This window comes from Hemitrygon akajei, unplaced genomic scaffold (genome assembly GCF_048418815.1).
Source record: "Hemitrygon akajei unplaced genomic scaffold, sHemAka1.3 Scf000048, whole genome shotgun sequence".
Lineage (NCBI taxonomy): Eukaryota > Metazoa > Chordata > Chondrichthyes > Myliobatiformes > Dasyatidae > Hemitrygon > Hemitrygon akajei.
In genome coordinates, this window is record NW_027331934.1 from 5,443,125 (window position 1) to 5,457,082 (window position 13,958).

The window sequence follows — 13,958 nt, forward strand, 5'->3', positions numbered from 1 at the left end:
AAGGCCTTCTGTGTACTGCGCGCATGCGTGATACTCGGGGACGTCCTCAGCCTGACATTGGTGTATTTCATCGGCGCTTCAGCTCCGGCAAAATTCTTAACGCATGGCCCTCTGGGTAATCACGGTGCCATTAACAATTTCTGCAAGCACCGGTTCAATGTCCATACCTCATTTTTTTTATAGTGTGTATAGAAAAAATCTGCAGCTGTTTTAACGTAGAAAGCGGCTCCCATAAACAATATACTCAATATCAACGTGTATCTAATGCCAAAGTAAAATGCAGATATAAAACACAGGAGATTCTGCAGTTGCTGGGAATACAGAGACGCACACATACAAAATGCTGGAGGAACTCTGCAATTCAGAGAGCAACTAAGCAGCGGAGTACACAGGCTAGGCATGCTGAAGGGGCTCGGCCTAAACGTTGTCTTTTTATTCCTCTCCACATTTGCTGCCTGAAATTAACCACCATTATTTCGGTCAACCAGTTTCCAAATGTTTCTTTTCTTTCTTTTGTAGCCACATCCTGCTGGTCTGATTCCTCCTCCTCCTGGTAAACTCTAGACCCCATCTCTCTCTGGAGCCCCAAAGCCCTGACTCAGGCTGGCAACTCTTTGGTTTCTGACTTTGCACCATCGAAGTTTCACTCGCTAGTCTGCTGTCAGACTTTAGAGGTGCATTGTGTTACGAGACAGCAGGTTCGCTTACTGTGAGTATCACTTTAAGTGCCTGAGTGAGGCGGGACTGTGACGTCAGAGACAGAGAGAGAGAACGTCAAAACCACAGTGAGCTCATTGTCTTATTCACCCTGGAAAAAATCATGCAGGTGTATAAGATGATGAGAGGCATTGGTCGTGTAGATAGCCAGAGGCTTTTTCCCTAGGGCTGAAACAGCTAACATGAGGGGGAATAGGTTTAAGCTGCTTGGAAGTAGGTACAGAGGAGATGTCAGAGCTAAGTTTTTTAAGCAAAGAGTGGAGTGTGTGTGGAATGCACTGCCAGCGACGGTGGTAGAGGCAGATACAATAGGGTCATTTAAGAGACTCTCAGATAGGTACATGGAGCTTAGGAAAATAGGTGGCTATGCGGCAGGGTAATTCTAAGCAGCTTCTAGAGTAAGATACATGGTCGGCACAGCAATGTGGGACAAAGCATCAGTAATGTGTTGTGCATTTATATGTTTCCATGAAATTCACGGGAAATCTCCTATCCCACGGAGTGGTGACTAGTTGCAACCTGTCATCTCAGGGAGGGTGAGAGAGGAACGGCAGGGATAGATTTTGATATACTGATATGGAACAGAAACATGGGCAGGAATCAGATGGGCTGAGTGGCCTTTCTAGTGTACATTGTGAGTGTGGTAGAGACAGTAAGTACCTGAGACACGGGATTTGATACTGAACTGATTTATCTTTCACAGATCCACAATATTAAATGCCAGTCTAGTTTAAGGCTAACATCAATTGAACAGACTCCTCCAATGCTCAGTGACCAGGGTTCAGTCCTGGGTGCGATGAGCCGCCAGAAGAACTGCAGAATCTGACAGTAACAGTCCCTCATGAACCTGCAGCTGCCTTCAGTCAACATGATGGCTAAACTTTTAACACACAGATGATTTGAACTTCCTCCCTGATATAGGAGCGCTCAGACTGAAGGTGTAGGGGAGAAGGGAAAAAAAGAGATAATAAAGTTATTTGCACCGTTAGGGATAAACAGAGAGGAAGAGGTGGAAAGTTTCTTGAATGCATCTATTTTAATGCTAGGAGCATTTTAAGAAAGGTGGATGAGCTTAGAGTATGGATTGATAACTGGAAATATGATGTTGTATCTATTAGTGAAACATGGTTGCAGGAGGGGTGTGATTGGCAACTAAATATTCCAATATTTTGTTGCTTCTGGTGTGACAGAATCAGAAGGGCAAGAGGGGGAGGTATTGCAATGCTTGTCCGAGAAAATACTACAGCGGTGCTTTGACAGGATAGATTACAGGGCTCATTTAGGGAGCCTATTTTGGTGGAATTGAGGAATGGGGAAGGTATAGTAACACTTATAGGGGTGTATTATAAACCACCTAATTGGGAGCGAGAATTGGAGAAGGAAATTTGTCAGGAGATAGCAGATATTTGTAGTAAGCACAAGGTTGTGATTGTGGGAGATTTTAATTTTCCACACATAGAAACATAGAAAATAGGTGCAGGAGTAGGCCATTAGGCCCTTCAAGCCTGCACCGCCATTCAGTATGATCATGCCTGATCATCCAACTCAGAACCTTGTACCCGCTTTCTCTACATACCCCTGATCCCGTTAGCCACAAGGGCCATATCTAACTCCCTCTTAAATATAGCCAATGAACCGGCTTCAACTGTTTCCTGTGGCAGAGAATTCCACAGATTCACCACTCTGTGTGTGAAGAAGTTTTTCCTCATCTTGGTCCTAAAAGGCTTCCCCTTTATCCATAAACTGTGACCCCTCATTCTGGACTCCCCCAACATTGGAAACAATCTTCCTGCATCTAGCCTGTCCAATCCCTTTGGAATTTTATACGTTTCAATAAGATCCCCCCTCAATCTTCTAAATTCCAGTGAGTATAAGCCTAGTCGATCCAGTCTTTCTTCATATGAAAATCCTGCCATTCCAGGAATCAATCTGTTGAACCTTCTTTGTACTCCCTCTATGGCAAGAATGTCTTTCCTTAGATTAGGGGACCAAAACTGCATCCGGCTGTGGTCTCACCAAGGCCTTGTACAACAGCAGTAGAACCTCCCTGCTCCTGTACTCAAATCCTTTTGCTATGAATGCCAACATACCATTTGCCTTTTTCACCGCCTGCTGTACCTGCATGCCCACTTTCAATGACTGGTGTACAATGACACCCAGGTCTCATTGCACCTCCCCTTTTCCTAATTGGCCATTCAGATAATAATCTGTTTTCCTGTTCTTGCAACCAAAGTGAATAACCTCACATTTATCCACATTAAATTGCATCTGCCATGAATTTGCCTACTCACCTAACCTATCCAAGTCACCCTGCATCCTCTTAGCATCCTCAAAGCTAACACTGCCGCCAAGCTTCGTGTCATCCGCAAACTTGGAGATGCTGCATTTAATTCCCTCGTCTAAATCATTAATATATATTGTAAACAACTGGGGTCCCAGCACTGAGCCTTGCAGTACCCCACTGCTGACTGCCTGCCAATCTGAAAAGGTCCCATTTATTCCCACTCTTTGCTTCCTGTTTACCAACCAATTCTCTATCCACATCAATAACATACCACCAATACTGTGTGCTTTAAATTTGCACACTAATCTCCTGTGTGGGACCTTGTCAAAAGACTTTTGAAAATCCAAATATATGACATCCACTTGTTCTCCCCTATCCATCCTACTAGTTACATCCTCAAAAAATTCTATAAGATTCTCCAGACATGATTTTCCTTTCACAAATCCATGCTGACGTTGTCCGATTATTTCACCTCTTTCCAAATGTGCTGTTATCACATTTTCACAACCAACTCTAGCATTTTCCCCACCACCGATGTCAGGCTAACCGGTCTATAATTTCCCGGTTTCTCTCTCCCACATTTTTAAAAAAAGTAAGGTCACATTAGCCACCCTCCAATCCTCAGAAACTAATCCAGAATCTAAGGAGTTTTGAAAAATTATCACTAATGCATCCACTATTTCTTGGGCTAATTTCTTAAGCACTCTGGGATGCAGACCATCTTGCCCTGGGAATTTATCTGCCTTTAATCCCTTCAATTTACCTAACACCACTTCTCTACTAACATGTATTTCCCTCAGTTCCTTCATCTCACTAGACCCTCGGTCCTCTACTATTTCCGGAAGATTATTTATGTCCTCCTTAGTGAAGACAGAACTAAAGTAGTTATTGAATTGGTCTGCCATGTCCTTGTTCCCTATGACCAATTCACCTGATTCTAACTGTAAGGGACCTACATTTATCTTAACCAATCTTTTTCTTTTCACTTATCTATAAAAGCTTTTACAGTCAGTTTTAATGTTCCCTGCCAGCTTTCTCTCATAATCTTTTTTCCCTTTCCTAATTAATCCCATTGTCCTCCTCTGCTGGACTCTGAATTTCTCCCAGTCCTCAGGTGTGCCACTTTTTCTGGCTAATTTGTATGTTACTTCTTTGGACTTGATACTATCCCTAGTTTCCCCTGTCAGCCACGGGTGCACTACCTTCCCTGGTTTATTCTTTTGCCAAACTGGATGAACACTTGTTGTATTTCATCCTTGCAATCTTTAAATGCTTGCCATTGCATATGAATGTTGAGGAACCAACTAGAGAGCAGGCAATTCCACATTAGGTATTGAGCAAAGAGGAAGGGTTAGTTAGCAATCTTGTTGTGCGAGGCCCCTTGGGCAAGAGTGACCATAATATGGTGGAATTCTTCATTAAGATGGAGAGTGACATAGTTAATTCAGAAACAAAGGTTCTGAACTTAAAGAAGGGTAGCTTTGAAGGTATGAGATATGAATTAGCTAAGATAGACTGGCAAATGATACTTAAAGGGTTGACGGTGGATACGGAATTTTGCTACTCTCATTTTGCACCCCTCTGTCTCTCTGCACTTGTTCCTATCCCCCTGCCACATTAGTTTAAATCCTCCTGAACAGCAGTACCTGAATGCAAACCTAAGCCTGGGGAATCGGGACCAGACTATTGAGAGCGATTTGTGGCCTGATACGGCACCTTTGCAGGAGACCAAGACTTTAATGATGGGAATCTCTCCCCCCAGTTCAATGCCCTACTGCTCCAATGCTTACCAACTAAGTTAGCCAACATGATTAAAACAAATAATATGGATTGGCCTGACAATGACTGAAATCGAATGCGACAAGCTTTGACATATCATTAGGACCCAACTTTCGAATCTCGATCAACCCCAAAGGGAACTAATATTTAAAGTGAACATGTTCAGTGGGAAGAAGGATGTGAACGGGCTATATCTGAGGAACAGAAATGGGAGCAAAAACCTACCAAGGGACAGGTGGGGACAACAACCCGTTTAGAAATTGACAAGAAGATGCTTCCAACCATGAGTGCCAACCCTCAGGAAGAGCCCAATGTAATATTGCAAGTTGCTGGAAATCCAGTTCCGTTTATGATTGATATGAGGGTAACCACAACCACTCTCGATCAGGAAATAGTATCGGAAAAGGGATTCCAGCTATCAGACGTTATAATCACTCTGTCAGGGTTTGAAGGCACGGAACATACATATTCACTTACCCAGCCACTGCAGGTGGAATTCCAGGGGAGCCAGTGTGAGGTTTCATTTACAGTCACCACCAGACGGGGGTGTAATCTAGCAGGGAGAGACTTGCTCTGTCTGTTGGAAGTCGAGATTCTTTGCACAGACAATGCTGTCACCCTTGACAGGTGAACAACCGACAGCTTCTCCAGTTTCCGACCCCCAAGTGGAGGGCACTTAATTTGGACTCCACTCCTTCTGCCAGCAGCCGACCCTCATGTGACTCTGTGCTTTGACCCTATGGGGTGTGCCACTGAGGAAAGCCAATATTATGCACCCCTCGATGGACAGAAGTTCCCAGTCACGGTGATTAGAGAGGTTAAAGGAAGAGACGGTATTGCATTACTGGCCGAATTTCCAGATTTCCTTTGGCGACAGACAGAACTGGTAGTTCCCCATACCACCATTAGGGTTTGCACTGGGTTCAAGCCAAAGAGCCCAGGGTTCCTGGCCTACACCCTAACGAAACAAGCCTCCAGCACCGAGGGAGACTGGCAAGACTTGGCCGCGGGTCTAGTCCAATACGGGAAGGAGTCTGAGGTGAAGACGGAATATCTGGTAAGACAACCTTTTAATAGTGTCCAATCCCAAGATGCTGTACCGCATCTCTGTGTAATTTCAGGCCGAGAAGTCTGTCGCACCAACTGTCCCCCTGTCTGGATCACCACGAAAGAAGGACAGACTCTCCCATCCATTTAGCAATATCCCCTCAATCCCGAGGCAACGTTTTCTGAGGATGGAAGCTCCTTTGTGGATCCAGCAGGGAAACGATGCGAGAGTGATGGACAGTGAAGTAATTAAGCAGGCATCTTTTGAAGCAGCTGTCTCCGCCCAGAAGGCTGAGCTGTTTGCTCTGACTCATCCCTGTATCCCAGCAACAGACTAAAGTGGGAACGTTTACACAGACTCCCATTATACATTTGGAATTGTACATGACTACAGGGCTCTCTGGGAACATGGGGATTCCTGACTTCCTCTGGCCACCCCATTAGTAATGCCACCTTTGTAAACAACTTACTCACCGCTCTACAGCTACATCGAGATTTGTTCTTCTCAGGGGGACGCCTCTGAGGAGGAGTGAAAACTGTGGTCCCAGATGGGGTGTCAGAAAGACCCCAACATAGGTTTTTGGATCACCCAGCGGGACAGGTTTGTGTTCCTACACAGTTTTTACCAATATTGGTCGATTATATACATAATTGTACACACCTGGGAAAGGAGGTAATGGTTGGTAACCTGTACCCTGCACACCGGGTACGACTCCCTTGCCAGGTGGACCTTTTTGTGTCTACAAGTTGATTTTATTGAATTGCCTCGAGTACATTCCTATAGATACTGCTTAGATATTATAGATGTGTTTAGTAGATGGGTTGAAGCTGTTCCAACTACCAATAATACTGTTATGACTGTTGTGAAGGTATTATTATGGGAAATAATTCCCAGGTACAGCCTGGCAGAGATTCTGAGCTCTGACAGTGACCCATACTTCGTGATGAAAGTAAACAAAGGCGTACGTAATGAACTAGCTATCAAGCAACAATTCCACTGTGTACACCACCCTCGGGCCGCTGGCACAGTGGAGAGAGCCAATGGCACTCTGAAGAGTAAATTGGCCAAACTAACAGAGGAGATCGGACTCGGTTGAAGGTCCTACCGTCACCCAGTTCCATATGAGGGTTACCCCACAGGGGAAAACAGGGTTGTCACCAGCTGAAATCATTTATGGATGGCCCATGAAGACACCCTGGGGACTAAGACCTTGTGTACCATTGCTCCCAGAAAGTCTACCAGCAAAATTGGATATTCATACCCGAGGGGAAGACATGGGGAAATATATATGCCAACTAACCAAAATTTTCCAAGCATACATTCACAGGTACGACAGGCTTACAAGGAAGAGAACTACTCTGCACCATGGAACCTGGGATTTTTTTTCCTGATGAAGAACTGGGATTGAGGGAAACTCGGACTGCGGTGGAGAGGACCATATCAGGTGTTACCGACCGCTCCCATGGCTGTGAAACTGAAGGGGCAATCTCGGTGGATACATCATTAGGTGCCAAACATGTTACTGAAGGAACTGTGTAGAAGGTCTCTCTCGGACTAATGGAAAATGTATTGGTTGTTAGTGGTGTTCATGTTTATGCCTTTGAGAGGGCTCACCCCAGCATCCGGGGGCCCCCATGTTAACACATTTCCATCTTTCTGTCATACCTATGCCAAACAGGTAGAACTAGGGGCCTGCTGGGTTTGTGCTGAAATTCCACAGCATGGTAAAACTAAGGTTCCAATGTCAGTAATCCCGCTCAACCAGAGTGAGGAACTCTCAGCCTGGGCTTTCTCAAATAACATCCGGGGAAGTGAGATGAGGACCTGTGGTCCAGACAGAGATGACTGTGGCTGTCAGTGTTTTGAGGAATGGTGTCTCAGGCCCCCAACAAACAGAACTTCCAATACTGGGAAACATGCATCCTGGCCATACTTGCAGGTGCCCAGCAGCCGAGAGGTACAATTGAGACTGATTGATTTTGGATGATTACTTTTCTCTCCTATGGAGTAGCCGGGAATTTATGAGAGATAATCAATTTGGATACAGCACTTGAGGAGCTGGCCACAATACTGCAGGGGCTCTGACAGAAACACAGGCCCAAGTAACAGAAATATCCACTGAAATGATTGCAATCTGGCAAACAGTCATACAGAATCATACAGCTTTAGAGTTTATCCCAGCTGAGAAAGAGGGAACCTGTGCTGTTATTGACACAGAATGCTGCACGTATATCCCTGATGAATCTACTAACATTACACCCCTCTCCGAGCACACTGCAAAGGAGATTGACAGCATCAAGAAAGTAGGGCAGGATTTACACGGGTTCACCGAAGGGTCGAAATGGTGATCTTTGAAGGCCTGTTTGGTAATATGTGGGGCATGATACTGCATTATGTCCTAACAGTTGTACATATCTTTGTTACAATTACTGTTGTACCCTGTCTTTACCCACTGATAAGTCAATGCTGTCATCAGTTGCTATCTCTGTAAGAAGTTACTGTGTTGTTGATAATGTAATGATCAAAAGGAGGGAAGGATAAAGTCTGTAAAATGGTTAACACTTCGTTAAACAATAGCAGCCTGTTTTTCTGAAAGAAACTGCTGATGATCAACCGATGTGCTGAGCCATGTTTCTTCTTGTGGGTAGCTAGCTAGGGTTTCAAGATGCTTATCTCCTTGCACATTCACATGTAGAGATAGGATAGCTTCAGTCTGTTCTGTGTGTGTAAACCATTATGACTATTTTGTAGTTTGTCTTTAGGGGCTACAGCCTGTCATGTAGTAAATATCTTTGGCTCCAGCCTGTCTTGTGTGGGGGTATCTGGATGGATATATCTGTGGTGTAAGGGGAATTGTTAGTCAGTTAGTGGATTGGGTGGGAACAGTCACAGACTGTTCCTGTTTGAGCGACTAACTAAGTAAGCCCTGGGTGCTTGGAATAAAGAGTTTGTACCATATGGTCTCAGAGTGACTTTATCCAGATTCGACTTCCACAGAGTGGGAGTGGTTTTAAAGGGCTGGGCTGCTGGAAGCACATTACCAGACCTGGAGTGATTGCAACTGTGTCTGACAGAGGCATAAATGGTTCTTCTGGGCACATTCAGTCTCACCAACTATTTCCCACCTTCTATTGTACAGGTATGTAATGTATAAAGGACCAGTGTTTGAGTAAATGAGACTCACCAAACTTCCTCCTCACTGACTCACTGGGATCTCCAAGTCAGCTGATTCGGAGTTGTTCTCTCCAGTTGATGCTCTCAGTCCTCGGGCCAGTTCACTTGTTGCTATTCCCACATCTTTAGCCATGGTTTGCTTCCAGCTGGGGTTTTTTCTTCCAATAAACCTCTCACCGCAGGTCTAACATTAACCAGAGAGATAATGAAGCACATTAACAATGAAAAGGAGAACCAAACATTTCTGCTTAATGTTACTAAGAACAAAACTCACTGAAACTTAAACGTTGAAGCCAAATATAATAATCTCAGTGAACAATCTTTTATTGTCCCTCACACATCACAAAACAATATGGGATAAGAAGGAGCCATCATTCTGTCATGGTAATACATAAGACACAGGAACAGGATTAGGTGATTTGATCCATCTGGGCTATAAACGTGCAGGAGCAATGTGTGGTTAAGTTAACGGGACTCAGTGACCAATGTCAGATCCCCCAACACAACATAGAGGAAGCATCCTGACCCATCTGGGGACTCTGAGCACACACCACGTTATCTTGCATCACAAAGTGAAGGGCAGGGCAGATTGACAGTAAACAGCCTCACGTGACCTGTTGGTGGGTCTCCCATTTCAACTCTGCGGAAATAGACTGCCTGGGCTCCAGGTTTCAATGCAGATTAAGTGAAGTCTACAGATTTTTGACCAGCCCGGATAATCGGAAAATAAATGAGTAATTGGTCCTCAGTTTGGGGCTCACGGCCCACATCGGATCTCCCAGCTTGGGATCGGTCTCAATACTCACCGATGGGAACGCAATATCTTCTGCCCACAGACAGTGATCCCGACCCCGGGCTCCCCCACCCAGGAGGTGAGGACCCTTCCCTCGATCCCACAGATGATGCACTTCAGCACTGAGCGGAAAAGAAAACACCGCCCGGCCGGAGACAGTGAACATGCGCGAAGTGAGTGTCACATCATCCGGAGGGCAGGGCCTCGGAAACAGATGCACAGATGCTGCCCATCTGCTGTTAAATGGGAGGGGCAAACGAGATCACGTGACCAGTGGGGTCTCCCACCCCAGGCAGAGTTTTCCAGCTACCCACCATTCTGTGTAAAGAAACAAACTTACTGCTTACATCTCCTCTCACCTTAAATATATTAGACATTTCAACCCCCAGGAAAAATAGCTTGTCTGTCCACTCAGAATCAGAATCAGGTTTATTATCACCGGTGTGTGTCATGAAATTTGAAAACTGTGCAGCAGCAGTTCAATGCAATACATATTATAGAAGGAAAAAAAACAAAATAAAATAATAAAAATAAACAACTAAATCATTTACAGTATATCTAGGACCCTTACTCTTTGTGATTTTAATAAATGACCTGGATGAGTAAGTGGAGGGATGGGTTAGCAAGTTTGCTGATGACACAAAGGTTGGGGGAGTTGTGGATAGTGTGGAGGGCTGTCAGAGGTTTCAGTGGGACATTGATAGGATGCAAAAATGGGCTGAAAAGTGGCAGATGGAGTTCAAACAAGATAAGTGTGAAGTGGTTCATTTTGTTAGGTCAAACATGATGGCAGAATATAACATTAATGGTAAGACTCTTGGCAGTGTGGAGGATCAGAGGGATCCTGGGGTCCCACTCCATAGGACACTCAAAGTTGCTACGCAGGTTGACTCTGTGGTTAAGAAGGCATATGATACATTGATCTTCATCAATCGTGGGATTGAATTTAGTAGCCGAGAAATAATGTTGCAGCTATATGTGACGCTGGTCACACCCCACTGTGCTCAATTCTGGTTGCCTCACTACACGAAGCATGTGAAAACCATAGAAATGGTGCAGAGGATATTTACACAGATTGGGGAGCATGCCTTATTAGAAGAGTTTGAGTGAACTCGGCCTTTTCTACTTGCAGCAACGGAGGATGAGAGGTGACCTGACAGAGGTGTATAAGATGATGAGAGGCACTGATCGTGTGGATAGTCAGAGACTTTTTCCCAGGTCTGAAATGGTTATGAAAAGACAGCACAGGTTTAAGGTGCTGGGGAGTAGTTGCAGAGGAAATGTTATGGAAAAGTTTTTTTACTCAGGGAGTGGTTGGTGAGTGTGTGGAATTGGCTACCAGCAAGGTGGTGGAGGTGGGTAGAATATGGTCTTTTGGATAGGTACCTGGAGATACTGGAGAAAAATAAAGAAATACTAGCTTAGAAAAATAGAGGGCTATGGGTAACCATAGTAATTCCTAAGGTAGGGACATGTCGGCACAACTTTGTGGGCCGAAGGGCTTGTATTGTGCTGTAGGTTTTCTATGTTTCTGTGACTAAATTAAAAATCGTGCAACAAACAGAAATACTACATATTTTAAATGTGAGGTAATGTTCAAGGGTTCAATATCCACTTAGCAATCGGATGGCAGAGGGGAAGAAACTGTTCCTGAATCACTGAGTGTGAGCCTTCAGACTTCTGTACCTCCTTACCTGCTGGTAACATTGAGAAAACCACATGCCCTGGGTGCTGGAGGTCCTTGATAATGGACGCTGCCTTTCTGAGACATGGCTTCTAATCCTCTGGTAATCTTATAAACGTCTATCCAGTCTCACCCCAGCTGGCACGGCTCCGGAGAAAACAACATAATTTTGTCCAACCTTCCGTTAAAGCTCAGGCCCTCTAATCCAGGCAATATCCTGGTAAACCTTTTCTGCGCCCACTCCAAAGCCCCGATATCCTTCCGAGAATGGGAGCGACCAGAACTGTATGAAACATTCCAGATGTGGTTTAACGAGTTTTATAAAGCTGCAACACAACTTCCCGACTTTTGAACTCAATGCTTCAACTGATAAAGACAACCATGCCATTTGCCTTCTTAACCACCCGATCAATCTGAGCAGTCTCTTTCAGGGAGCGATAAACTTGGAGTCTAAGATCCCTCTGATTATCAACACTGTTCAGGGTTTTGCATTTAACAGTGTACTGTCTCATACATTCGACCCACCGAGCTGCCAAGATGATCATCACTAATCAAATCTCACTGAGATTTCTCAGGTCCTGTTGAATTTATTACCAAGTGCACAAGTACGGGAAGGTACAGGGACAGAGAAACACTGACTTGTGGCAGCATCACAGGCAAGTACATTCAGATAACACACGGAACACAGATTATACAATTCTCTGTCAGTAACAAGATAGAAACATGTTTTACTTCATCCTTCTAATAGGACCAGAACAACAGGGGCTGAGCGGCGGCTCATCTCAGACGGTTCGGTGTGAAGGTCTCACAACCCGGACCGACCCCGGCAGATTCTGTGAAGGAAGCGAGGCGAGGCCGCCAGTTCGGGAAAGTTCATCCCCTCCCCCTTCAGGTTTCACCGATCACCTTGTGTTTCTCTCTCCCCTCCCCACCCCCACCTTTTATTCTCCGGTCCTGCCGAAGGATTTCGGCCGGTAATGTCGACTGTATTCTTCCCCTAGATGCTGCCCGGACTGCTGAGTTCCTCCAGCATTTTGTGCGCGTTGCTCGCATTTCCAGCATCTGCAGATTTTCTCTTGTTTGAGTTCGGGAAAGTTAACTCACCACTCAACGTCAGACCTCCCCGCTCGGAACCGGCTTCAATACTCACCGAAGGGAAATTGTTGGTGTTGCCCCGCAGAGAATAATCCGTCTCCGGCTCCCCGTCCAAGGGGGCGAGGACCCCCTCCCGATTCCGAACCCGAACCCGAACCCGGATCCACCGCTGACCCACTTACACAAAGAACGAAAAAAACATCACTGCCCGGCTCGGGCCTGTGAGCATGCGCAATGTGCTTCTTTTGCGTCACAGGTGGTGGGCGGGGCCACGGAAACAAACCCGCAAATGCTGCCGATCTGCGGTAAAACATGATCACGTTTCGCTGGAGGGTCTCCCATGTGACCGGTGACTGTTCCTCGCCCTTCACATACTGCCCTACCCACCGCCGCATTTCCCACATTATTTCATTATTTCCCTATATCATTTCCATACGTATTTAGATTTTCCTTCCATATCTTCCCTGATCCCTTTCCCTCCAGCCCCAGGTCACAGAGTTCTCAGAGTTATAGTTTTGATTCACTTCCCATCCCAACACACAATTCAGACCCACACAGAAAATGAGCAGGTTTCTTTTAAATCAGTCAACACACACAACATGCTGGTGGAACGCAGCAGGTTCGGCAGCATCTATAGGGAGAAGCACTGTCGACGCTTCGGGCCGAGACCTTTCGTCAGTCCTGAACCGTTCCGAAACGTGGACAGCGCTTCTCCCTATAGATGCCTAACCTGCTGCGTTCCACCGGCATTTTGCGTGTGTTGCTTGAATTTCCAGCATCTGCAAATTTCCTCGTGTTTGTCATTTAAATCAGTCTATGTTTATAAACACTCATTTCTATTCACATTCCTCTGGCCTCACTGGACAGGAACACTGAAGCATTAAGTGAGAAACAGCAGGAGGAGGTCATTCGGCCCCTTTAACCATCAGCAAGATGGAGGCTACTCTCCCATTTCAGCCACATGCTTCTACCGATCCTCATTTTCTCAATCCCTTCGGTCTCCACAAATCTGCCTGCCTCTGTTTTATGTGAGGACGATCACCGAGTCATCACCGCCCTCTGTGGTGTGGATTTACAGACATTCACCACCCTCGGCGTGGAGACATTTCCCCTCATCTCAGTCCCGACATTTTCACTGCCATCATATTTGACCTACTAAAATGAACCACTTCACACTTACCTGTGCTGAACTCCATCTGCCACTTCTCAGCCCTGTTCTGCATTCTATCAATGTCCCGCTGTAAACTCTGACAGCCATCCACACTATCCACAAAACATCCAACCTTTGTGTCATCAGCAAACTTACCAACCCATCCCTCCACTTCCTCATCCAGGTCATTTATAAAAATCACAAAGACTTGGGGTCCCAGAACAGATCCCTGAG

The 13,958-nt window shown here is 45.4% G+C and overlaps 1 protein-coding gene and 1 long non-coding RNA gene across 2 annotated transcripts in view; both read right to left on the reverse strand.

Annotated features, from left to right (window-relative positions):
* Positions 1 to 13,958, reverse strand: part of LOC140720895 (uncharacterized) — a 222,558-nt gene that overhangs the window by 50,601 nt on the left and 157,999 nt on the right. The window lies entirely within an intron of this gene.
* Positions 1,592 to 12,794, reverse strand: LOC140720941 (uncharacterized). The gene is made up of 3 exons (XR_012097284.1): positions 12,630 to 12,794; positions 9,013 to 9,186; positions 1,592 to 1,649 (listed from the first exon to the last, which is right to left on the reverse strand). It is a non-coding gene; the product is annotated as an uncharacterized lncRNA (long non-coding RNA).